General features: G+C 35.3%; 1 protein-coding gene and 1 long non-coding RNA gene across 2 annotated transcripts in view; both read left to right on the top strand.

Moving 5' to 3' along the window:
* Window positions 1-16,325, top strand: part of LOC149916861 (uncharacterized) — a 43,841-nt gene extending 27,516 nt beyond the window's left edge. Inside the window, exon 3 of the long non-coding RNA XR_016468960.1 lies at window positions 16,222-16,325. This is a non-coding gene — a long non-coding RNA (uncharacterized LOC149916861). The remainder of the gene's footprint in view (window positions 1-16,221) is intronic.
* A 1,151-nt stretch (window positions 16,326-17,476) lies between these two features.
* The window catches only part of ADGRL2 (adhesion G protein-coupled receptor L2), a 389,339-nt gene continuing 378,978 nt past the window's right edge, over window positions 17,477-27,837 (top strand). The window contains exons 1-3 of the mRNA XM_090146448.1: window positions 17,477-17,617; window positions 18,788-18,833; window positions 19,206-19,362. The gene's annotated coding sequence lies outside the window, so the exon portion shown is untranslated. The remainder of the gene's footprint in view (window positions 17,618-18,787; window positions 18,834-19,205; window positions 19,363-27,837) is intronic.

Raw genomic sequence — 27,837 nt, 5'->3', positions numbered from 1 at the left:
GTCAATCAGGTACATGTAATCAAGTGCATAATAAAGGATCTCAGGTATGCTTGGTATCTGCCTATAAAATTATAGTTTTAGAAGTTACTGTAACTAGTACAGTTGAAGAAAACAACTGCAATGTAGGACCTGGTAATGTTTTTTTCTCAAAAGGAACATATAAGGCTGTGTATGTTACTTTAAAAATGCTAGTAAATTTGATTCTCCCTCATGTACACACACTGCTATTATCCTTCAGAAAATTCATTTGAAAACATGATAACAGGAGCTTGGTTTGATTGATCAGGACTATCTAAACACACCAATGACTTTAGTGTTTGTATACTGTGTTTGTCACTGCGATGTGGGACCTGTGATATTTGCAATCTCCATAGTCTGAGCTTTCTTTGAAAAGTAGTTAGCAGTACAATGTGATCCCGGAGCTTGGCTTATGTTTGTTTTCCTCAGTATGCAATAATCCACCCTCACAGGATTGCTGTGTGAGCTGCAAATGTGTAAATGCCATTCTTGCCTGTGTTCTCAATGGAGAGGCTGAACTAGCTATTTCTCCTCTGAAAAAAAGTGATGAATCCACCAGTTGTCAGCAACTGAGATTTAGATGCTAACCTTCCCTTGTGCTGCTGTGTATTGATCTCCTTTATCCTAATTTCTGTTTGTTTGTTGTTCGGTTCACTGTCTCCGAGTAAGCTAATCTGTTTAGATTTCTGTGTATACACACAGCTCTGGTTTAGGTTTGTGTTTGCTGTAGGATGCTGAAAGTTCAAATGTAATCGGGATGTCTGTTACATGGGGTAGACTCCCCATTATACACACATCCCTGGGGTACTAGAAAACTTTGATAACTGGAGCTTCACTGTATGTTATAGTTGATGTGACAACTACCTGCTCCAGATCTTCCCTTTGGTCAGTACGCCATTTCTTTCTGTTGTTTCCAGGAACTGTTAAGATCAACAGGATTTTTTCTTCTCTCTTAATTTCATGCTGACTATCCCAGAAGTATAAAATAAAAATCTAGAACAGAGGACAAGTAAATAAATAGAATAGGCGGAGTCCCTCAATTCAACATGAGAGAAAATTGCTAATAAATGCTAATAAATTGATGACTAAAAAAAATTCCCCAAATTCATAGGAATGTCTTTGCTATTATATAAACAAAATGCTAAAATATGTTAATTACATGTCCCCATTTCATCTCACTCACTAAATGGTTATTGCTCCACACTTTAAAATTGTTTATATACAATTTCACTCTATGACAAAGTCACATTAACATCCCAACGTTGGTGTTTGGAGCATTTGCACTCACAGAAGGTCTGTCTGGAAGGCCTTGAAGATCAATGTGAATTTTTCCATTACTTTCAATATGCTTGCTGTGAATCCCAAAGTGTAATGTCACTTGCAGGGAGCCTGGATGTTGAGCAGGCTAGTACACACAAGTAGGAAGTGTCAGACTACAAATCTTTGGGAAATGCTTATGCTTCCTAGCCAGACTGCTGGGTCTATGTGAAGCTTCTGCCTGTGGGCTCTTGTGCAGCTGGGGCTACCAAGCATTCAGCAACAGTAACAGCAAAGGCCTGAGCTCTATAGCACTTTGGCTGCCAAAATATCTCTGACACTTCACCCCAAATGAGTGAATTTTACATTTAAAAAAAAAAAAAAAAAAAGCAAAATACTAATGGATCTTTTATGCTCTTGAGTAAGCAATTTTTTCTTTTAAATTCATAACATATGCTATGCCATGTATTTTTTTTTCTTCTCCACTGCCTTCTTTCTCATCTCTGTTCTCTAAGGGAAAGGAAATTTTAGCATTTTTTCCTCTGCTGTGCATGAGAACGCCATTCTGAGTGGGGCTGTGTCAGTCATAGCTCATCACTCTGCGGTCAGCCAGATCAGCTTAATCCTGCCACGGAGTTCTGCCTTTCTCAAAATTTGAGAACTAAGGTTGTCAGCCAACAAACAGCATCAGATTCCTCATGCCACATGCTGAATGATGAAATGTGTATACTTTGTCACTTTCTGGCTTCTAAATTCTCAACAGTTTATATACTTCTATGCTGGGAATTTTGAAAACCACTATTCATTATTTTTGGTCCTGATCAGAGAAATTTAGGCAGAATTGTGTTCTTCCTCTGGAACATTCAGCTCTGTCAAAGTGTTACAAAGTCAGTTCTAATTTTGTCAGAATAAGTTTTCAGACAAAAACCATGGAATACATTTCTGACAATATTAAGGTTCTCTTTATTTGTGGGGGGGGGTTGTTTGTTTTGTTTTGTTGTTGTGTTTTTTTATATAAAATATTCTATTTATAATGCTAAATTTAATTTTTTTTTCTTTTTGTTTTAGTGAGTCAATTTCAGAATACTCCAGATTATCTTATTTCAATTTCAAATTGAATTTCCAAAAATTTCCAATTTTTTTTTTTTTTTTTTTTTTTTTGTAAGACAATGTCAGCATGTTATCCGGCAAACTTCAATGTAAGGTAAGCAGAGTAGACTCTAACATGTATCTCAATTAAATACTTTGTTCTAGCATCTGCCGTACACGTTAATCACACCTAATGCTTCCTATGTGATTTAATAAAGAGATAGTAATATTCTGGGGATAATGAGTTTGATAAAAATGCATTTGTAGTTAAAATTTTGTTTAATGTATGCTATATATGGATCATAAAAAGAATGCAAATCAAACTAGATTAGTCTATTTAAAGAAAAATGTCTATATATTTTTCGACAAAGTCAAGATAGCCACCAAATGCATTCTAAAGCATCTTAAAACTTTCAGCATTTCTCGGCCTTCCAGATTCTGCAGTGTAAATAGTTAGCTTGCTCCAAAAGTAATGACTCCTACTTATTTCCCTGGAAACGATAACATATGCAAAGAGCAAAATAACACTATTGGATAAAACAGATTTTCAGCTGCAGAACACTGTTTCTCAACATAGTCAACACCACTGTTATGCATTTTCAGCAGCAATAAAAAAAAGGCTGCATATTACTCTCATAAAAATCTGCACGGCCATCCTGAACTTCTTTTTCACATTGCTGTTGCCATTGCTGAAACACACCACTCAGCACCTCACTGTGCTCACATCTTCTGTTTGGTCTCCGTAAGTGTTCAGCAAGCATCAGTGAGTGTCAGTGAGCGCCAGTTTTTCCTGCATGGAGGAATTCAATTACACACCTTCATTTCATATGCATTTCCATGTCAGGTACCATTCTGTCAGACTGCCCCTCTGCTGCCATCTGTCACAAAGCAGCAAAATGTAATGGGATATTAGTGGAAATGTTAAACCTCTACTACATCCCACCAACATCCACCTCTCAGGAGGCATTACTTTTGCAGCAGTCTTCATATTTAAAATGTTTCAGCGCAAAAATTTACACATACAAATCAGCACACATTCACATATTACAGAAAATAAATCTTACATCTACTTTAGGTTACGTGGCATGTGGATCTCCAAAAAACATCATGAATAAAAATTTTGTATCCATCATTTCAAAAGAAAACAATATGAAATATACCAATTGAATAAAAGTAGAGAAAGTTTTATAGATATCCTGCGGTTCCTGCAGTTTAAGTGCACAGGTACTTCCTCACATGCTTTTGTCAGCTTCTTAGTGTCATATGTGCTACTGTAAATAATTTGATGAAAATTGCTTTTAAGCACTGGCTCCTAAAAGGGACAGGCATTTCCACATCTTTACAGTACATCACCCACAGCTGACATTTCCTGTGAATGTTCCTATTAGTTCAGTAAGCACTGCCCTGCAAAACAATGCCATTCTCAGCTCTAATTTCCTTCATGTTGATCCTTCTTTCACAGCAAACTGTATTCAGTTATTCCTAATGCTGCAGATTAAAATCTTGATAGTTGATCCCCCTTGAGCAGTTTTAATGGGAGACCAGTTCAAAACCTGGGTTCAGCTTTGTTTTTGACTTTACTGACTTGAATGTGCTTTCTTGAAAAGCTTTGCGCTGTCCTCTGCTAAATGTGTTGGCATGTAAAAAAAACAAATGGTGAGGAAGGAAGGTAAAATCTGTTTGCGCTTTTTTTTTTTTTTTTAATGGAGGCAATTACAGCTGTTTGTTAATTCCACTGAGAGGATCAAATTCTGCTCTAAAGGGAGTGTAAGTCTACTGAATTGTTTTGACTTCACACCACATAAATGCCAAAAGAATTTTTCTCCTTGGATCACAGTGACACACTGTTAAATGTGTTAAACAGGAAATCAGAGCTCCAAAAGACAAAGAGTTAATTAGTACATAGATAAACATATAAACTACATAAATTATCTGGATCATATCACGGCCAAAAATGTTGTATCAAGAATAACTATTTTGAAAAGCTATCAGATGGAGTTGTTCAGTGGTTTGCATGGCAGATATGGACTCCTGAATAAACACGTCCCTTGAGTCTGGCAATGCAGTAAATCTTAAATGAGATCTGCTTCCAAACTCTTCTTTTTTTGTTGTCGGCAGTAACTTCTACCTGTAAGAGAACAACATTCCAAATATGGTAACTCAAAGCTGCAACTACCCTCCCAAGCTGATAGGCAAAAGGAGTGCTTAATATTGAAACTCAATATAAAGATTTAAATAGTACTTGTCTTTTCTTCTGTGAAAAAGAATATAAACCTTATTTTCTAAACTGAACAAGATCAAGTATAATTGTGAATACCAGCCACATAGTGCAAAAGCATCTAAAATGTAAAAGCCAAAAAAAAAAAAAAAATCCAAGTCTTGTCTATTTTTCTCCTCTTTGCTGTTGAAAGACTTGACACATATGCATAACCAACCGTATGTTGCACATCTGCATTCCAAGGCTGACTGTCTCTCTAAAAGTAATCGTGATACTAATTGTTAGAATAATGAAGTCTGATAAGACATGCATAACAATGGTATGAGTAAGCAAAAAAATACATCCAGCTCCTGGGCTATTCTGTTCTTGGAAATATCCTGGAGATAGCACAGTGCAATGGTTGGGTCTTTTTTCTTTTTTTCTTCTTCCTCCCTCAAGGACTATGGGTCATAATTCCATTTTGTCCTTCTGATCATTAACTTCAAGAGATAAGAAGAATGATTTCACTGGAACATCTCAAAAGAATTACAGTCTTGGCTTAAGTTTGATGACTTCTGCTCTTTGCACATCTCTGAACTGTGAAGTAGACCTTTTTCTGCTCATTTCTGTATTGCCACATTCTCTCCCTGCTCTTCTTTCTCTTCTCCTGCCATCTGCCCTTTTACCAATGCTTTCATATTATGTTGTTTAAAGTCTTTAAACTATCTGGTGCTTCCTTAGGATGTATTCAGCATTTAGCTTTACTTTAAAGAATATGTCAATAGAAGGAGGAAGAAGGTAGGATCTGGTCAGGTAACTTGGATACTCAAAAGCTACTTTTGAAAATCTCCTTTTGAAAACTAATATTTTCTCTGATATACTCTGATGGTTATTAAGCAAAAGTACAAAATGAAAAATGACCATCACTCCTGGTAACTACTACACATGTACCTCTGGTAGTAATTTTTTCATTTATCTGTTTAATTCATGCTAAAATAAATTATTAACATGTTTTTTGATGACATTCAGTGTTATTATAATTTATAGTCAGTATTCATTTGCTAACTGCAAACCAGTTTATAGTACAGTATTTTTTGGGTAAATTGGCCTTTTGACCATATGACTGACTAGTACTGGCATTCACTGAAAACAAAGTACAATTTCTTTCTTTCTTAAACCTGATGACACAATATATCCCACTACTAAACAATAGTACTGCTGAATCCTTAAGCACTGTAAATGGAATTCTCTTGAAACAGAAGAGTATCTGAACTGCTCATTTATTTTAACGAGCATATAATTAATTTATTTGTTTCTCTATTCATGGTCAGTTAGAGATTTCTGTTTCCTCAGTGAATTACAGTATCCCATGTAACACTTTCTGTGGTTTTCTTTCTTTGTATTTATATATGTGTAATGAAATTGTCTTTTCTTTAAGGGCATACCTTTTCTCTAAGTTCACAGGGATGAAACAGACCTTGTAAAAAGTTACCAAAATCAGAAGACTCCAGAAAGAGGAAATCGTCTTTCTCATACTGACAGAGAGAAAACTGATGGTTTTCCATAAGTGTGCTGCTTGATTGAAGTCAGATAGTTACTTAGGTCTCATTACATGTGGTTAGTTTGGCTAAGAATAGACACATTCAAAACCAGACATCAATGTCTTAAAAGCCACTCATGGGATGAACAACAGCTTCTTTCTTTAAGCCACTTAATTTTTGCCATCAAATTAATATTTTATTATTCCTTAGAGCCCCTGACATGGTCTTTATGGTTTTAAGATGTGCAGCACACCATATACACAAATTTTAAATAGGTTCTTGTAAGTCCGCTGAGAAAAGGTGCTAGAAGTAAATATTTTTATTTCCAGCAGAAGTAATTAACTGTGTATAATGCTGTAATAGTTTAAGTGAGAATGAGCAAAAGAATAAAAATATAAATACAATTTTGAAATTACTTATATCTATAACTATCTTCTGCTTTCAGCTGTAAATATTTAGTTTAAAGCTGTTGATTGAGCCTCTTGCTGTTTAGCTTATATTTTACAGCCTAAATCATTTCATTTTTTAAACAAAAGACTTCATGAAGACAGATTTATAATTTTTTTTCACTGATCTCAAAATTATCAATTAGTTTTTACAGAACTTCTTGCATCATTTACCAAGCAGGTATTTGTGGTTTATAGACTCCTTTTTTCATCAGTCATTCAGAAGTAAAATATTTATGAAGTCAAATGTTTTTTATCATGCTCTGATTCATACAAGAATGTTGGTGAAAGTGGTGATGCTTCAGCCAAAATAATTTTTCACAGTAACGAATTTATATTTTTTAATAATGCAGCATAGGTGAATTAAGAAATAAGACAGCATGAATCCATAGACAAGCACAAATGTTTCTAAAAGGATTTGCATGAATTAATTATACTTTCTGATTTTTTAAAATTCTTGTTAGGTATTTTGTTATTATATTGTTATTGTGACTATGGAAAAATACTTCCACATTTTCAGCTGTGATTACATTTAAAAAAAAAAAAAAAAAAAGCAGAAAGGTAATAAATTGAATAAATTGTTTGATTAGAAATTGCTAGAACAGTTGTGGCTACAACATGCCTATAACAACGTACAAAAACATACCTAAAATTCTTCTATATTTAATACAAATGTGGGGGAAAACAATTAGCAACTCTTAAACACAGTAGAATTAAACATGCTCTTAAGATAAATTTATATACATTTTTTAGAATGTTATACACAGCTCCCACAGCAGCCACACTGATATTGATACACTCTTTGAAGGATTCAATCAGGAGCTTTTTTTCATAATACCAGTGGGATTCTTTTATGTCTTTTTAATAGGTGCTTTTATAATAAGTCTTTAACTAGAATTTGCATGGACCCATTTCTGCCTGGCTTGCAGAATATATATGAGGACTGTTTATGGCATTGTACTGACATGCTGTGAAGCAGTTCATCTCACAGTTGTGTGGAAGAATATATATTTTTACAGAACATATGACAGATGCAAAACATAGCTTTCCTATCAAAATGCCAGCAACAAGCAGCTACCACAGTCTTAGAGGTCATTAGCAAATACCTGGATTAAAGTCCATAAAGAGAGAATCTGATTATGAAGCCAGCTTTCTACAAATGATGAGCAGACCGATTATAGGAAAGCACAGAGGATTACAGGAGAATGACCGTATCAGAGCAAAAAAAGAGCAGTTAGAAGGCTTAATCTGAGCAGAGTGGAACAGGCCAAGTAGGGTAGGATGGCTCCATCAGAGCACAGAAAAGTAGGCCAGTAGCACTGGCATGTTGAAGTGCAGTAAGAGCCAGTTTCAGGAGAAAAAGAGGAGCTGAGAAAAGCAGTTTCCTTGATGAAGAGTGGAATAAGCTAACCCTTTTTAAAGAAAGAAGAGAGAATCAGACCCTGCACTGCAGAGATTTGTAAAACTTCAACACTTAAAAAGTCCAACATCAGTATTACTTGATTAGAAGGCACTGCAAGTATCATGTCAAAAGAGGCAGCTTTAGGTTGGAAATAGGTTCAAAAAACATGAAATGTGCTATGTAAAGTAGCTTGGCATGCAGTATACAGTAGTGAGGGAAACTAAGGAAAGTGAGTGAAGCTCTTGTGTTATCTGTGGTATGCGTCTTTGTGGCCAGAAGTCCCCTGTAGTGTCTTATTGAGGACAAACCAAATGCTGGGAACTTGGAGGTTAATTTTCCAAGAAGAAATAACCTGGTAATATTGCCATCTGTTAACTCCTTAATTTGCACTTTATTCTGAGTAAAGAGTTGCAAAGATTCCCTCTGGAATAATAAATGCTGCACGTTTTCCTACTTCTTCCTCTCCCAGAGCTTGATGCATAGTAATGGTAATGATTAATCCCTGAGTATTCATTAGACTTTCCTCATAATCCTGATCTAGGAGTGACAGTAAGGAGGATTTCTTACAATAGAATGATGTAATACTTTGGGAAATTAGCCACCATGTGTCCCAGAACAAAAATGTTACATTACAGGGAGATAAGCACAAGAAGAGAAAATCTTACAGTGACACATCACGTCTATGAAGGTCTTTGAGTTACAGAAACAAAGTGTTTTCTTCAACCCTGTCCATGTAAAAGGTTTAATAACTAACACCTTGCATCATGACACCAGACAAATCAGACTAAGTTGGCATAATTCTAGTAGTTGTCAAACCAGTATTCCTGGCCGTTGCTGATAATCTCAGTTAAAAATAAACAAAAAATAAAGTCTCTTCTTATTTTCTTATTATTATGTAGGGAAATCATTTTTAAAAAATGTAGTACAATTTGCAATAAATTAATATCCTTAGAATGAGTAGAGGCTGAATTTCTGCCAGAGAATAGGCTGTCCTGGAGAATTACAAGTGGTGTTAAAGCAGGCAAACATTCAATGAAGTTTCATTATGGCCCATGTCTAAAAATAATGGTGAAGTCATAGGCAACATTTAAAAAAATAAAATAAAATAAAATAAATAAAATAAAATAAAGGACCCTAAGCATGTATAGCAATTAGAAATATCAACAACAACAACAAACAACCAAATAAACAATAAAGGGAAGATTTATTAGTGTAATATTTAATAGAAAATAAGCAAGTAGGGAACACTGAAAGTAAAGAAAGAAACATAATATGTAGAATGCCCTTACTCTATCTCAATTTAAATCTAGCCTGAAATCTTCCCTATTTGCACAGACTGTTCAGGCTTAGCTTCCTCTTTCACCATTTTATAAAGGACTTTGAACTGACTGCTTGATGTTAAAAGCAGCATATAAATTGAAACTGCATTATGCTTCAGAGCAGATAAAGTTATTGCAAATGCAAAGAAAAATTTTGAAATGAGACACACTACAGCTGGAAATGCAAACCACATTAATCCAAGAAGTTTTTTGTTTTTTAGTTCTGCCAGAGGAAGCGAGAGGTCAAGGGGGAAGTTTCAAAGAATACAGGAAGGGATATGAAACAAAATGACAGAGGATAGTAAAATAGCTGAACAACAAATGAAAGCTAACACTGTCAGATGAGTCCAAGACTCTAGGCAGGAAGCCAACAAATATGGTTGCAATATTAAAACAAGGGATGAATATCATCAAGAAAATTATATACACATTAAATGTCTGTATATGAGGAGGGAAAGGGACAAAACTGAGTGGCACAGAGGGAGTTGCTGGATGAGGATATGAGGTTATATTTTACAGGGTGTGCAGAATACTCTTTGTTTGTCACAGTTTGCACAGTGATAAGAGCATCCTAAATATTACACATAGATAAAATCCTGGCTATATTGGAGTCAATGTGAGTTTTGACATTGACTCTGACAGAGCCAAGATTTCATTCATTAAAGGGAAGACATTAATACCCACCTCAGTGAGATAGGAGAAAAACCCTATTATTTTGCAGAGGGAAAACTTGGGCTCCTGTAAACCTACAGTTTGTAAGGGTTTGTTGCCTCTCTAAGGTCCAGAGGTCTTCAAATCTTAACAACCATGTGTCAGGCATGCAGAACAAGATCTCAAAACAAGATTTAAATGTTCAGGTTCTCATGACAATATTCATATAGAATTAGTAGAGTAAATTAAACATGATTCTGACAAGGACAGTTCCCTTGAACAAAAGAAAGTTTTTAATAGACATAGAGAAAAAACTTGAACTTCCCAAGCCATGCCCGAGGAAAAAAATATATATATAATTTTTTTGTTGTTGTTGTCAACAAAATCTTCTGCACTAACAAAGAAATGTGTATAACTAGCTCAGGCTGGGCATGGCACTAACACAGTCACATAGCACTGTTTTAGATCAGGAGGTATTCATAGTTCAACAGAGCAAATACCAGAGGAAACATTTATCAGGTCCACAGTATTTGGAGGAGTAATACCTTAGGAAATTGTAAGTAAAGTTTGTAATCCAAGCTTCTAAATTCAAGGTAGGAAGGAAACAATTCCCAGGCAGAATCATTTATTTGTGTTCCTTCAATGAACTGTGCTTGACTTTTTCTCTTTATGGAGAGATCCTAGAGGTCTTGTTGAATACATTTCATATTAAGCAATTATTGACAAAAAATCTTCTGAAATAAAATGCTGGGAGTACAACCTAGAACACTTCTCCCTTTTTACAGTTGAATGCCCTGCTAAAATTAAAAGCCATGCTCTCTCTTTTATTTTTTCCTGCTGCTGAAGCTACCCCTGCTTTATTTGCTGCTTACATTATTTGTTATGACATAGTGTTATCAAGATTGGAGATGTATATTAATTCCAGACAATCTGGTGAGTCGCTTATTGTAGTGGTTATGCCTTGTAAAGCTCTTGATGTGTAGAAATGAACATTACTCAAGAACTTAAACACTTCCCCATCCAATTTCTGATGATGCTTGTAGAAATTTCTGGTATACCATAGACACCCAAAGCATGTACGTAATGCATTCCTGTATGAACCTAGACATGTTCCAGCTAGGAAAATAAGAATATTGGGATTTTTTGTTTACAAGACCACAAAACAGAAAAGGTTTTAAGCCTTATTGGACCCTCAACCTCACCTAAAGCTTATTTTCAGTGTGCAGGGCACATATAGGCATTCACTTTGCAACTGGTTTGATGCCTGTTTTTACACTCTTTTCAGCCAGCTAGAAGTTCACTCTACTTCTGAAACAGACTACATAAATAATCATACAAAATCTTCATACAAAATCACAGAAGCTTCCAGTGCTGAAACCTCAGCAAATATCTTCATGAGCTCAGTAGCTAAAAATAAAGGAGCAATAACATATCTGTCCCATTACCTGAGCTGAAAGAACATAGTTTATGTGGATGCAGGAAGGATGCCGACTTGTATCTCTAGATTCTTGGGCCAATTTCTAAATTGTGTGCTTTTGATGTCCCAACTCTCCATAAGTTTTTTGCTTAGTGTACTAACCCTCCATCTTACTTGCTGATTGGACTTTCCTTGTGACTATTTGTCCTGGAGTCTGGCAATCTCTCTCTCGTCTGCTTGTGCATAAATTATTACAATGTTTCTGCTGCAGGGATCAAAAAAAAGACACCCCAGCTTATTAAAAACATGATTTTCAAGCTTACTATGTTCATATAGAGTTGCCTGCTAATATGTTTTTTTAGTCAATGTGTTTCTTATATTTCATAAACTCCATGTTTTGTTTCTCTATCGGGGACTGTTGTTTTCAAAAGACAGATTGTTGGTAAGAAAGAAAGCAAGCAAAACTATTTATTCCGAATCATTTTTCAGCCCCTTACCAGCTACAGCTTTAAGATTGTATAACCCGAACCAATGAGCCAGACAAGAGTGTTGTATATCACTCAGAAAATAACTTTTAATCCTCTCTTGGTAAGGGAAAAAAATCTTGGTCTGAGTTTGTGACTTGATAGATGTAAAATATTTAGTTGGATGCATTTTTCTACACTTCAAGCTTTTTTTTCACCTTTGACTGCTACAATTAGAACTTTGTTAAAGAGGAGAGATACAAAATGTTGTGTTTTTTTTTTTTTTAAAAAAAAAAAGCTCTCAACACTCTTCTCAAACATGTAGATCACAGTTTACATGAACATATGTTCATATGGTATACAAGTTTTATTTCTGCTAACACTGGCTGGGCTATAAAATTCATAGAATCATAGTATCACAAGGTTGGAAATGACCTACAAGGTCATCTAGCCCAACCCATTACCACTACTACTGCAAGCCACTAAACCGTACCTCATAGCTTCTCATCCAGACACTTCTTGAACACTGCCAGGAATGGTGACTGCACCACCTCCATGGGCAGCCATTCTAGTTCCTGACCGCTCTCTGAGAGAAAAAGTTTTTCCTTATGTCTAATCTAAACCTCCTCTGGTACAACTTGTGGCCATTTCCTCGGGTCCTGTTTGTTGCCTGGGAGAAGAGGCCAAAACCCTCCTCAACACAACCTCCCTTCAGGAAGTTGTAGAGTGCAATGAGGTCTCCCCTGAGCCTCCTCTTCTCCAGACTAAACAATCCCAGCTCCCTCAGCTGCTCCTCATAAGACTTGTGTTCCAGACCCCTCACCAGTTTTGTTGCCCTTCTCTGGACACGCTCCAGGGCCTCTATGTCTTTCTTGTATTGGGATGCCCAAAACTGAACACAATACTTGACGTGAGACCTCACCAGTGCTGAGTACTAAGGGGATGATTACCTCCTTGCTCCTGCTGGCCACACTATTTCTAATGCAGGCCAGGATGGCATTGGCCTTCTTGGCCACCTGGGCACACTGTTGGCTCATGTTCAGCTGAGAATCAATCAACACCCCAAGGTCTCTTTCCTCTTCATAGTTATCCAGCCACTCAGCCCCAAGGCTGTAGCACTGCATGGGGTTATTGTGGCCAAACTGCAGGACCTGGCATTCACCTGACGCTGAATCATTCAAATCTTGTACTCTGAGTTTGCCAGTGGCTGAACAAGTGTCAGTTTATATGTAACATATAGTCAATCAACTATATTCACCAAGATGCTACATAAGACTTTTCATTATATGCTTCTTTATGTCTTGCTTATGAGCTGTCTCAAATTTGTCCTCACCTTCTGTACAACAGCTTACGCCAACAACATAGCAACTATATAACCTACCCTATGAAAAAATCCTTCTAGGAGTCAGTCTAGTAGTCTCTCCTTCTAAAATTGTCCCCACTTGTTGATGGAAATAGGAATGCAGAAAACTGGAACAAGATATTATAGGACTTAGGCTCATGACCATGCTCAACTCTCTTTGAAACTCAGTAGTAAGATGCATGACTTGCACATGATCTCTTGAAGATACCAGTACATCTCCATTGTAGTAAATATGTTATAATAGAAAATCAGTTAGAGAAAACAATATATATTTATTGTGAAAATTTCAAAATATAATTAAGAATAGTGACATTTTAAGCATCAGGTGTATGAAATATAAAAAGTAGCTGAAAACTACTAGGGGGGGGAAGGCGTGGGGGGGGGGTTCTGTTTGTTTGGTTTGTCATGTTTTTTGTATGCCATGGTCATTCATTGAATATGCTGTTATCTTAACATCTCAAAGAGAAGAAAATGTCCTGAGAGCAAAACTTGCTTTTGATGATCTTAAAGGTGCTTATGTCAGGAAATAAATTCTGGAGAAAAAGAAAAAAAAAAAGGAATAAGCCCTAATGATGAGAGTAAGTGCATAACGTTTTGTAGGTAAAATATATTTTAGTATTTTATATGTTCTAGAATTTCTCCGGACTTCTCAATTCCTTCCATTCAGGAAAAGCATTGTAGGAGAATGGAGAACACATAACAGGTTTCAGCTAATCAAAATAATTATATAAACTATTAACATTTGCACGCCTTTATCATTAGCTCCAAAATGAGACAAATAAATAAAGTTGCAGCCTAATTAAACTATATTCATTTTACCATATCAGTTTTGCCTTAAGTATCCTTGTCTGCTATACCTTACAAAATAGATATCAGAGCTGTCTGAAGAACAAGCTCTCACTGGGGAGATACTACCAAGCATGCTTTTTGTATGCCATATCCCCCTGCAAAATGCAGTTATACAACTCCTTTTTTTTACCAAAGTACAAACAGAATAGAGATAAAATAGAATAAAGAGTTGTTGTCTGTTCATTGCTAGAATTGGATGTTTCTCCAGTGAAGAAAAGCAAGGGAGTTCTGCACAAAACACTATTATTCCTCTGTTAACACCTCTCACTGAGATGCCACAAATGCTCGAATATTTGGTGTTTTCCTTATTATCCTTGCTGTAGTGGTCATGTGCCTGTATAAGATATGCTGAAATTTCACTCTAGAAAAGAATTCTCACACTCATTTTGTAGTGAGAATTGATTCACAACTATTCACAGTGTGGATTTCTGGTACAGTTTCTAACCTATTTTAATGACATTATCTAACAGCAATAAGCAGAGGTTTTGATAGCAAAAGCAATTCAGAAGTGTAACTAGCTCAACCTACAGTTATCTAATAGGAAAAGCTATACTTCAAGCATTTGCTTTTTCAAAAACTTGAGGCTAACAACTTGTTTCATCCCCAAACATGTCATTTCAGCCCATTCATTAAAAGCACTTTCTTCAGTCTCAGCCAGCTGCAAAACCATTTGAGGTTATCTTGCCAGAGAAGGAGCCTTCATATCCTGCTCCCCTTTAAAAGCACCTTTGCTCTTTACATACTGGAAGGTAAATACACTGTAAAAATGCCAAGGCCTACCACAGTTCAGATATTTGAGAGTCTTGTGAAGAAAAGGCACAAAGAGAACCTGAATAGATGCTCCCCATGAACTTTTCAAAGAATGCAAGAACATAATTCTTGCCTCTCCTAGGTGAGCAAGTCATCAGCTTACTCCTAATTCATTTCTCTCTTAACAAGCTTACAAAGCAAACCACTACACAGAAGAGCATGATTTAAAAAGAGATCAGCAGCAACCTCATTCCCCAGCTGTGCTGAGAAACTTCTCAGGAGACAGGATCTATGCATGGCCTTCCTTATGGTGCAGTGCAGCATTTAATTTCAGGAAAAAAAAAAAGTGACAGCAACAGTATCATTAAAAGTTCCTTTCATATCTTTTACTTTGCAAAGCCAAGGATGAATAAGTTTAAATAACGTTTCTAAGAATAAAGCAAATATCTAGTCAGGCTCCAGAGATGGCACCTTTATAGTAAATGTTATGCCCATGTTGAGCTCTCTATGCTCAAAAAAATTGTTGTTTTTTTTTTTAATAGAAATGATAACAGATGCTCACGTTTACTAGCATCAGCAGATGCCACTTTATTAAAGACAGCACTGGAATGAATCCCTTGAGTTTGAATTTCATAAAATTCATTAAGGAAATATTTTTGAAAAGAGAAGGAGAAAGTATGTTTTAATGATGTTCACATGTTTCCCCAAAGAGTGAAAGCCAATACATGCAGGCGTCGAAAGCATTACATGCTAATTTCATTAAAGTGGTGGAGAGGACCTAGAAAAAGCACAAAAGTAAATGCCATTGACCTCACTGGTAAGAGGCCAAAAAGGAACCTGCTCTGGGAAACTGAGACTTTTTGCCTCTGTAGCAACTAGGTAGGTGATGGCTGTCTTGGAAAATTTATGGTTTCATTTTATTTGTAGCAGATGTCTCTTTAAAGCAAACATTTTTGTGCAATATGCTACACAAATCTTATGGATAATTACAAAATATAACATGGAGGTTCAGTAATGCCGCAGACATCAACAGTATTTTCCAAAATGAATCATGAATGAAAAAAAGGAAAAAATGTCCTGATACTGATCTAAGGCTTGAAGATAAAAGGTTAATCAAAACAAGACTTCTGCTAATGTTTTCTAGAAACTTGTTGTTTTAAGGGGAAAAGGTAAAAGTTGAAACTTTGTATGGGGTACACTAATTAAATCATCATTTATCCAAATGAGTCTTGGAGTTTCAATAAAGATTCCAGAATAAGACTGAAGTAGTATGGGTAGTTATGGTCAGAGACCTACAACCCAAGAGATTATTTTAGAGATGTATCTTTTATTCAAGTAAAGAAAGAGTATTCATATTTCTTGTTCTACTTAGGTAAAAAAGTTGATGTTATCCATTCCATTTTCTTAGTTGAAACCCTGTGAAAAACCCTCATTCCTCTAAATTACTGTTCCTCTCAGGCAGGCACTGCTGAGTTGCATCTTGCAGAAATTTCATCTTAAACCAACTAAAAGAACCAACAACTGTACCAAATGCTGCAGATCCGTATATCAAGTTTCAAATATAAAAATTTATCCTACAAGCCCTTGAAGGTGAGCAAACTGCTGTTGATAGCATCTTTGTTTCCTTAATTTTCTTCCCTAACAAGTTATTTTCAAGGTGGAAATAAATGAATTTTGGAAAACCAAATGCAAATGGACAGAAATAATACAACTGTGAATTCACTGCTCATTATGCAAGGTTTGTAGGAATGTTTCTTTCAAAAGGAAAGTCATTAAAGTAATGTTGCTGTTCTGTTTTGCAGGTCTTTGTGACAGTTTAAGCAATAAGAATGGTTTAATCTCTCTGGATTGCAAAAGAAGAAACCTCTGACAAGGACAGGAGATTGACAGAATCTGTAATATATTTTTACTTATGTCACCTATTTGTAATTTCAAGGACATGATTCACAATGACCCTATTGCAATGTTGTGTAGGCATTGTTCTACACTGATTTGCATTAATGTCTACAGAAGAGTTTTCCTCTCTTAGTACTGCTTCAGAGGATATGCTTGTCATTAAAATTCTGGTCACAGATGTGGGTTAAAATATCTCTAACCTTTACAAATGTATTATGTGGCACTACTGACATAGCTTTTATTGCAGATAAAATCTATAACAAATTCTCTGTGTGACAGGAGAGCAGCATGATTTTGTATTAAATTCAGATGATAGAGATGCATTCCTTGCTTGTACTTTTAAAATGTTTTGAATTTAGTAACAGTAAGTTAGGTTTTCTACTCTGTTACATTAGAAATCCATTAAATCTATTCACTTTGTTTTAGTTTGCTGGTTTTCTTTAATACTTTTTTCTTTAACAGGCTTTAAGAAGAAAACATAAAAGAGAGGTAAGAATTCAACTCATTTTCAGTCTTCGTTGAATCCCTCAAAACTAAACAAGAAATCTGTTTATTAGGACAGACTGCCAAACATTTACCACTGTAAATTTTTTATAACATACATTTAACACTGCCTAAGATCTTCTGCTTCTGTTTCCTAACGTGCAATGATATCTCTAAGCCTAAAACAATATTGTTTACTGATGGAGAAGCTATCTTTTTTATTTTTTTATTTTTTGGTGGAGTGAAGGGGAAGACTTTAACCAAAGAATAAAATAAAACTAAAAGTGATTATAACTTCTTTAATTTTAACTCTAGGAACCAGTCACTACATCAGAAAAGATAGAGGAAAGTTTTTCCTGTCCAAGAGCTGGGTTATGAGGATGAGGCTGGGACAAGAGGGGAACTGCTGAAGTAAAAGCCAATGAGGTCACTGGGTCCAAATGCTCAAGAAGGAATAAGCTAAGTTGACACAATGGTCTGTGAAGTCTTGCTGAAGCAGGCTCTATTGACATTAATAAGAATGGAGAGAAAATTGAACAAAGTTTGGTTATTTAGCAATACTTAGTGAGGAAAAGGAAAGATATTTAAAAAAAAAAAAAAAACAATAAAAAGCTGGACTGGAAATTTACAGAATTAATTTTAGATGGGATAAGAAGTTGGATTTGACTAATTCAGATTATAAAGACTTGATTTGTAAGGCTTCCAATGCCATTTTCATGCAGAAGGAACATGGTTAGAAATGGAATTCTCAGCCTGTAGTGTATCAAAAGTATACATTGTTCAGTGCTAAGGTGTTATTGAGTGTTAACACTCACCATGGCTGAGGACGTGGGATAGTAGTTGGTCAGTTAGAAGTGTAGCCCCTTGTGCATTAGCTGTATGCTGAGAACATGAGCAAGAAGAAACTACTCAACATTTTGAAGAGATGCACTCTTCTTACTTAACCCTTCCTGCAATACAGCAGGAATTTGTCACAGTAGTTGGAGGCTGAATATTCAAGTGTAAGAACTGGAATATGGCACACCACTGAGTTACCATCTGCATCTCTACACTCACTACAAGGCTGTTCTATGCTGGCATACTACTGAGAGCTAAAGAATAGGTCATGATAACAGATGCTTTGGGCCCCATAGGTGGGCAGTCAATTCTTCTCAGTGCCATCTCACAGTTAATGTTGGCTTGTAAAATCTCAAGTCAACTTCTGCTCATAGCAAATCCTACATAAGTATGTATATATTTTGACATTCTTTTGCAGACATAGCAGAATGCATTCTTAGTAACTAATTTCCTTGTCTGGAAAATAGTGAATAAAAATAAAAAACTCTCAATTTATTTCATTGTTTCAAATTATGCAATTGATAAGTTTTGGACATCTCTGAACTCATACTAGTAAGGCAGCCTTGTAAAACACAGATCTTTGTAAAATAAAGTATTTGACCAGTAATAGCAATTAAATGTTTCTTCTGAGAACTGCAAGAATGAAAGGGGCTTCATTATGGAAAGAATATTACTAGATAAAACATTCCTAATCCTGTCACAGAATTTTCTCTGTACCTCACTCTCCCAGTTACTGGAAAGGATATCAGTGCTTGTTTTTGTTGTTTTCAATTTGTTTAATTTTGACATGATGTTAAATCATTTCCAGAGTCCTGCACAGAGGGTGTGAATTTGAAATGTGCAGAGGATGCTAGGTAAGATCTTTTCTAAAACTAAGTCTTCTCAACTGTGTAATGGGAAAATAATCTTAAAGCTTTATAAAATAGTTTGAGAAGCTCTAAAGAAAATTGTTGAAGGAAGAATACATCTATGTATTGTTTGTATCCAAACAATATACAAACAACACATTTATATAAATGTACATATTTGCAATAAACTTCCTAGTATTATTACATATAAAATTACATTTTATTAACTATATAGTTGGTATATGAGAGATGCTCTGAAAGTAATGTCTCCTGTTTTACTATGTCAGCCCACCACATCAAATGCAGGTGTCAGTAGGATAGCAGTAGAGGTTGAACCTTCCCACCAATATTCCATTACTTGTTGTTGCCATGTGACAGATGGCAGCAGAGGGGCAGCCTGACAGAATGGAGCCTGAATGAAACAAAGATGTGTCACTGAATTCCTCCACGGGGAAGAAATGATACCCATTGACTTTCATTGATGCTTGCTGAACATCTATGGAGACCAAACAGAAGATGTGAGCACAGTGAGGTGGTGAGTAGTGAAACAGTGTGAAATGGCGGGTTACCTCTGCTGATGTAAGCACAGCAGACAGACTCTTGTTCACTGCTGGTAAAAATGCATAGCTAATGGTGGTGACTATGTTAAAAAATAGTGTTTTGTATCTGAGAATTTGCTCTTTCAAATAGTGTTGTGCTTTTTGCATCTGTTGTAGTTTCCAGAGAAGTAAAGAGGAGGCAGTATTTTTGGAGAGACCTATGTACATATTAATATCAACACCAAAGCCTGATAAAAGACATTCTTAAGACTCCCATTTACTGTTGTTCATTTTGAGACAGCTTCTAACACCACTGACAGCAATTTCATAAAGGTATTAATGAATTTTACATTATATTCATGAAATGAATGTATTCCTCATCAAATAAGATCTACAAGATTCTGGTCAGAGAAGACTAAGTCAGTTTGCAAAAATGTTAAAATGTAGCACATTTATGAGGGAACAATTTGTAGTATGCTTGGGAAAAAGCTGATAGCATTTGTTCATGTTGTAAATTATATAATTCTCCAAGTAGTTTACTGCTGCTGATAGAGAAGGGGAGGGAGTTTGTCTCATGTTAATGCCTTTTTCATGGGTGCCAAACACAGACGGATACATTTGTATCACTCTAAAATTAGGTGTCAAAGATGAAGACAGAAAATCTGCTATAAATAAAATTCCAAGATGTTTCAGTCTCCACTGTCATTAAATGTTGGATGAAAAGAATCATTTCATGTTTTTTTCATCATAAACAACTACAATAAAAACTATTTTATTTCATTTTTCTCATTATCTGGTAGAAGAAAAGCAGTAAAATATTGCAGAACTGCTTTTTATTTAGTGAAAGAGTAATTTTATTCTGTAATTATAACAAACATTTTTCTTCAATTTTAAGCTTGATTTGAAGAGTATGTTTCCTTTAGAAACAGTGTATCTTAAAAACTACAAGGACTAATTCTGATAGGGATTTGTGGCATACCACTGAAGTCAATGTAACTGTCTCTGACATGTATTTGTCTTTCTGTCTGTCATATGTGCCATGTTAGTGTGACTCATGTTGGATGGTATCTCAGCACTGGTCAGATCTTTATAGGTGCAGAGTGACCTATACTCAAACACACTTCAAAGGAAACCATAATTTCCTCCCAGTACATCTGACTACAAATAGAGCATTTCCTTGTATTTCTCCATACTTACCCCATGAAATAGTTCAAACTGTAAAAAAATATTGAACTTAGCTAATTACCAAATCCAGCCTCTGTGGTTTTGTATATATCTGTGATAAGTTGCATTTAACCCATTTTGTGCTTTTTGTGGTTTGCTTGTTTTTGACTCCCCTTTTCTCCCCGCTTCCTTCTCCCCATGCATGTGCAAAAAATCTTTGTTCTTGTAACCATGTCCAGTAATACTTAGAAGTCTTTTTGAGGGCAAGGCATAGACTTCAGACTACACAGAGGCTGAATGCATGCAGAGTTTATGTCTCTGTGTCTCTGTGCTTGTCTTGGGGCAGAAAATACTTCTATCCCCATAAGGCTTTGTCTTTGCAAAAGCAGAACCCAATTGCCACTGGCTGTCATCAGACTGAAGTAGTTTCTCTCATTGTAAAGGAAAAGACAAGCAATAAACTTATTTCACTTTCCAGTGAATGGAAATGTTCCTCTATTTTTAGGACCATCTCACACCAGTCCGTGTTCACAGCTGCTGTTCCTCAGAGAACAAATATTTAAAAAATTGCCAGGTACACCTAACAGGGCATATTTCTATAAATTAAAATTATTCCAAAAGGAATTTTGGAGCTAAACCCACTTAAGAAGCAAACATTGGTCACAGATATAGATGTGGAAATGAAGCAGAGCTGGATTATCTCACCCTGAGCCAGGAGCAGGAGAGCAACTGGTCGTACCATGGCTGAACCTTCCCTCAGCCACTTCTGACTGCTCTGTCTGCCCAAGAGACAGCATTTTCCACTATCCAACCCAAATAATCAAAATTATACCGGTCCTGATAAATACATAAATGTCCTAGATTTGGATAAATCTATGTAACCCTGCTCACTCCTCATGTCCTAGATTCGGATAAATCTATGTAACCCTGCTCACTCTTGCAGGTGAGTATATAAGTGTATGAGATGAGGTATCTGCACAAATCTATTTTGCTGAATGTACTGCTGGCACTTTAATAAAACCAAGAATAAGAAGAAGACGACAAAGCACACAACAAAGAGTTACCAGGGAGTGACACTAGAATGAAAAGGTGGATAAGCTTTATACTATGGAGTAATTCCTTTGCATTACGTAATCAAGTGGAGAAGGCTAAAGTGGTTGCTTAAATTCAATCTTTAATATTGCTTCTCTGCAAAAATAAATGTGATGAATTAAGAAGTAGGACTTGCATGAAGAACAGGATTGTCTGAATTCCTGAGCAAACAAAAAATTAGCCCAGAAAGATTTCTTTAAAAACTGATTTAGTGATTTGTTTGACCTTATTAGCTCTTCTTTAGCCATGTCATTGATCTCTGCCTATCAGCCCTCTGCTTTGTATCATCTTCAAGACTTACAGGAAACACAGTTTGGTAGTGTGCAAGCCACTTTTAATGAAAAAGAGCATCTTGTAGGCAGCAAGAGAAATGAAGGCTTAATTCATTCAAGTGCTATTATCTATGTCTGCCTAAACTGTTCTCACTCATTTCTGAAAGGGTGAATTGGAGCTGAACTGGTAAATAAAAAATAAAATAAAACTTAAAAAAATGGAGGGGACATACTAAAAATAGTTTAGAAAACAGGAGCCACTGATAGGGAAAAAAAAAAAAAAAAAAAAAAAAAAAAAAAAGGAGAAGGAGCTAGATATTTCAACCAAAATTCCCTAGATGCAATTCTTAAAACATCAGTATAGATGCTAAATTTCCACTAATAGTAATGGTAAATAGTTAATACTGTCTCACTGCTTATGAAAAAAATTTCAAACTACTTGTGCTTAATGTGTTAGTCTTTGACTCTCAAATTTAAGTACAGCTTTAGATACCTCAAAATAAAGACCACAGATCCATTGGACTAATTATCTCTTCTTGAAACTTGTTGATGATGATCAGGTGGAATCTCAGCTGAAAGCTAAAACTGGAGATGGCTGGTGTGTTCTTGCTTACCTCAGGTGATCTTGATTGCTCATTGAATAATTTGCTTTTATTTCTCTTCCATTTGAATTTAGAAGTAGTTGGAAAGACTAGCTCTCAGTTTTGGTATTTAAATTTGGTATTTAATGCTCGATTTTGAGAATATACATACAGATTAGTAAAATGTTTTTTTTTAGTAAAAATTTTTTTAGTAAAAATTAGTAAAAACTTAAAATGCCTCTTCCTTACATATTCATTTATTTAAGATCTTTGGCCTTAATTTATACTTAGTTTTATATACTGTGTGTAGTTACACTGAAATTTCTAAAGAGAAGTTAGCAGACAGGAAGTAATAGCTTATGATTTTCAGGAACCAGGGTAAGAAATGGGAATGTTCACAGTTGAATGAGTGCTATTTAAAATACTTATGATATTGTTCCAGAAATTAAATAGCAAGTCCCAAAATGATACTTGCAAAATGAACATTTCGTATGTTAAAATACTATTATAATATGGTAATTGGAAAGAACAGGAGATTTCTATACAGTGTTGGTACAAATAGTGTTGACGTTCATTGCAATTCAGGTATTAGGGAGGGATTTCTACTGCCACTCAAAAAGAGTGAGGGAATTGCTAGGTGTCCCACTTGGCCCTTGAGCCATTCTAGCAATTAAAGGTAGAAGTGTTAATAGTGTATTTAAAGTAGAATTGACACTTGATCCTTTATAATGACAATAGAAAACTTGCCTTGTTTGATGATGTTATATTCTTAAAATACATGTGAAAGAACCCACAAGTAGTTTTGAAAATACAGTCACGCTTATATGAACGCAAATTAATCCCTTTCTTCCATGAAATTTAGCAGACATAAGTTGCTTTAGTTGGTCACTCAAATAATAAAAATATCTAATAAAGCCATACAGAACGTCATACTGTAATACTGAGAAATGTAATCAGAAATGATGCCTACAGCTCTAACGATCTCACTGAGAATTATAGTACGCTATCTTGAATACTGAAAGACAAAACTTCTAAAGCAGAGAATTTCTGAATTTTATGTTAATCTTGATAAAACAGAATACCACACTAAACAAATCAAAAGTTTTAAATTTTTTTATCTACTGTTTACCAATGCACATGCTGGTTTTCTTTCATTTTTTTTTCTTACTGGACTTATTTCTGTATGATGTACAAGTTTTCACTCATATAGAGCAAAACTTCAGGCACTCTGGAATTTTCAGTTTGTTATTACAGGAAATAGCTGGCCTGTGAGGTGGTTAGAAAATGCATAATAGTTTTATGAAAAGAAAATCAATTTTAAAATCATTTTTAAACAAACAATCCCAAAAGATACAAATGTTTAATTTTTCCAGATTTTGTGACATTTCTTTTCAATTTCCTTTTTTTTTTTTTTTATCCTATTGGAAAGTGCATAACAATACAACCATTAATAGATTAAATTTTCCATATTAACTTTTTTTCCTAGGCAATAGTGATATTTTCTTACATGTGACTCAGTTTTTTAGTTTGCATGGTCATATCTGACACAACCATCTAGGCTGAAACAATAAGTAACTTTATATCAAATTTACAAGGTAAAGTGTCATTTTCTGTAAGAACTGAAATATTTAAATGTTCATCTTTAGATAAAAGTTTACAGTAAGGTCTGGGAGTCAAGTTCTTATCTTTGTATTTCTAGATGCTTTTTCCTGTGTTGGAATTTGGTGCTCTTTGAAATCCTTGTTTCACATCTTTTGATGCTCAGAATCTCACAAGACTGTTTCTCATTATAAATTCAGAGGGTCAGTTAGCATAAATATGCATAACAGTATCTACATGTAGGCATGCTGTTTTAACACTGGGATACATTGTGGATGTTAGGAAAAATTTCTTCTCCAAGAGAGTGATCAGATACCGACACAGGCTGCCCAGGGAAGTGGTTGAGTCACTGTCCCTAGAGGTGTTAAAGAACTGTGGAGATGTGCTATTGAGAGACAGTTGAAACTGTGGGGATGGGTTGGGGTTGGAATGTATAATCTTAGAGATTTTTTCCAACCTTAATAGTTCTGTGATTCCATACCCACTTTTCAACAATTTGTTAATTTTACTAGACTATACTTAAACACATGGTCATACTGTTATTTCTGTTCTTTAACTAATGAAACTAAATGAACCTCCTGTTTAACCATTTCTTCCCTTAGTCTGGAAAAAAAAAAAAGTGTTTTCTTTCCTTTTGAGCTAGCTAACAGTCTGGCACCAAGGAGTGTCTTGAAGCCTTTTATATGCAGATTATGTGCTGTCCTGCTTCTTTCAGTAGGTGCCATAAATTAATATTCAAAATTTGCTACAATTTTGTCCGTTTTTAAAATTCATTTCATATGTATTTAATCCCACATCAATCTCAGTTTTTCTGCAATATGTGCCATATTGTAGCAGCTTTTTAGCTGCCGCTGATGATTTTCTCATTCCTTTAGTGTGAGGTTTTAATTCTGCTAACACTTTTGTTAATGAAATACATGTCACTTAATGAAATTAAATGCATAGTCTGTCTATTGCTCATTGCATTATTCAGCTAGAGTTTGGAATTAAATTTCACCTTTTTTCTATAAAGATTGTCCACCACATTTTGGCTTAACAGGCACTCCATGCTTTGGAAAAAGTGTGGGAAGTCTGTGACAAGCAAAATACAAGTGATAGTTTTCAACGTTCTCTGGAATGTTCTATTATGTTCCCTTTTCTATTTGTAACTAAATATATTTAAAATGTGTTTTCTGTCTTTTCTTGTACAGGGTTTGAATAGCTGAACTATCAATCTCATGACCTACAGACATAGGTGAACCTCAAACTATTTAGAGCTATTAGAACTATTTATTCTTCCACTTTTTTTCAAACAAACTGGAAAACCACTTCAGAGATCCTCTCCAAATGGGGGAGGGGAAAAAAAAAATCCTACATATTTAGAACAGAAGTCGTAGAAGAACTTTGTAGTGAAATAACTTCTCATCATACAAAGACCTTTATTTATTTATGTAAACTACATATTTTGTGGAAAATATATGGAAAAAAAAATACTACTTAACTCTTTGGGGAAGTGGATTCTCAGCTTCTGAGTGGCTTGCAATTCTACCTGGAAACCTAATAACTCCTTGCAATGTTAAACCTGAAACAGTTTTAAAGATAGGAACTTCAAAGCTGTCTGTTTGTATGATAGACTGTTTCTGTGGTGGTTAATTTTCTTCAGTCAGAAAATTTCTGTTTCTGCCTCCTTCAAGCAAAGTCTTCTGGTTCCATCAACATTTCTCCTTAGGAAACCTGATCATAGCCTCTTCTTTCTGGAATTAATCAGCTCTGGGCCTGTATTCAGATAATTTTTTTACTGATAATTTTGGTGCTTGGGTTTTAGTTACAGTTTTAACAGTTTTAATATAAATAAATGATAAGTTATAAGAAATCCAGGAGCTTTTATTTCATCTGAATGTGTTTGCTTATTGTTGATGTTCGTGTCCACCAATATTGGAAATGGGAATAAACAAAAACAGCACAGTCAGCAAGCACGTTCTTGTCTTTGCATATTCATCTGTCTTGTAGGTACTGAGTTGTTTCTGCTGGACTTTCCTCTCTGGAACGTGGCAATGTCCTTTGAAGGTGATAGCCAGTTGTTAGAATGTATTTGGTTTTTCTAGTGCTATGACTATGACTGGTTCTTTTCTACTTTTCCACTGTCTAATCAGCAGAGAATTGTTAACAGGTTGTACAATTGCTGAGCAAGGAAGTTCACATGGATCTAAATAAATCAAAGGGCCCTCTTTTATAAGTGAATCAAAATCAAGCCTCTTGTAAAGTCAAAAATGTTTTTACATTTCTTTGTCCATTTTCTTTATTCTTTCCTACATCCTTCACTCTGACATTGCCTGACTTGTTCTATGATCGCAGTCAAGCTAAAAGGTAATGCACTTTTCTCACTCTTTTGCTTCAGAAACATTTTCTTGATAAACTGTAGTCTTGTCTCTTTGTGCTACGTTATCTTGTACCTTTCAATACTCTTTTTCTTTTTATTAGTTGTCTTGGATGGAGGGCCTAATAGGTTCTGTGCCAAAAGCCAAAATAATCACTGTACCCGTATCATAATCTTTCCTCATCAGGCATGTTTCAGAATAAAGGGTAGAAATGGAAAGGCTGCACAGTGAATCAATGGACAGCCTGTTTTTAGGTGACGCACCACTGAATCTGCTCAATTCTTCAGCAACAACAAAGACGCTGATTGGCACTAAAAAACTGGGAGGGAGAAGAGAAGACATATGACAGGTCAATACACTCAGTGCAAACTGGGAAAAAAAGTAAGGAGTGTCTTGAATCTAATCTTCTAATTGCATAGGTGACCAGGTACAATGACTTTAATAAAATAATAATTCCCCATTAAAATGTAGTAGTTTTTTGTTTATTTTTTTACTCTTAACACAAATTTGGGAAGTCTGTTTTGAAATTTCACAGTTCTGATGGTTAGAATCACTTCTGCATTTCTTATCTGAACACAAGATACTTTTCTTTTTTTTCAGCTTCACCCCATAAGTTCATACAGATGTTTTCCAACCTAGTGTATAATAATACATTTACAGACATCAGCTATAATGTTATAATGCCTTTCAGCTTTTTGCATTCCCTTACAAAACCAGCAAAACTTTTAATTCCACTCCTGGAGTGATGGCTCTTCAGTCTGCTGAGCGTTGCAGTTGCTGTCTCAGCAGTTGTTTTAGATTTAGCATATTTTCTTGACTCTGAGAGTCAAAGACCACGCATGGAATTTCAGACAAAGCCACACACTCACATATTCCTGTGAATATATCCACATAGGCCTGTATGGATCATGACTACTTATCCTCTTATTATAAATACAATATCATATTTTATATGTCCTTTATGTGTGTGTATACAAAATACTTGTGCATGTGTGTTTTATGTAATAAAAAAATCAGTTATTCTTTTTTTGTAGTGATCGTTTTCTGGCTTAATGGAAACTGCAGAATTCATACTTCATTTCTTTATACGTGAACTTCTTTTTTTCAAGTTGATCCCAAGACAGATTTTTGAGGATTGATTGATGCTGCTTCTTTCAATATCACTTGTTGCCATCTATCCATTACACAATCTCTTCTTACCCACTTTACAACTCTTCTAATCCCCGGTTTCCTATGTGATGCTGTATCTTATGCGGTACAGATATAAATAAGATGTATCCTTTGTCTAGAAATCAGTTATCTCATTAAAGAGAGATAACAAATTTACTTGGCACAATCTATCTTTAGTAAATCCTTTTTGCGTGCTATCCCATTTACCACCCTGCCTTCATTTACAATTTTCCCGC

This window comes from Phasianus colchicus, chromosome 9, assembly GCF_987193195.1.
Source record: "Phasianus colchicus chromosome 9, bPhaCol1.hap1.1, whole genome shotgun sequence".
NCBI classification, from domain to species: domain Eukaryota; kingdom Metazoa; phylum Chordata; class Aves; order Galliformes; family Phasianidae; genus Phasianus; species Phasianus colchicus.
The sequence above is the reverse complement of the archived record's forward strand: the minus strand, read 5'-3'. Positions and strand labels throughout refer to the sequence as shown.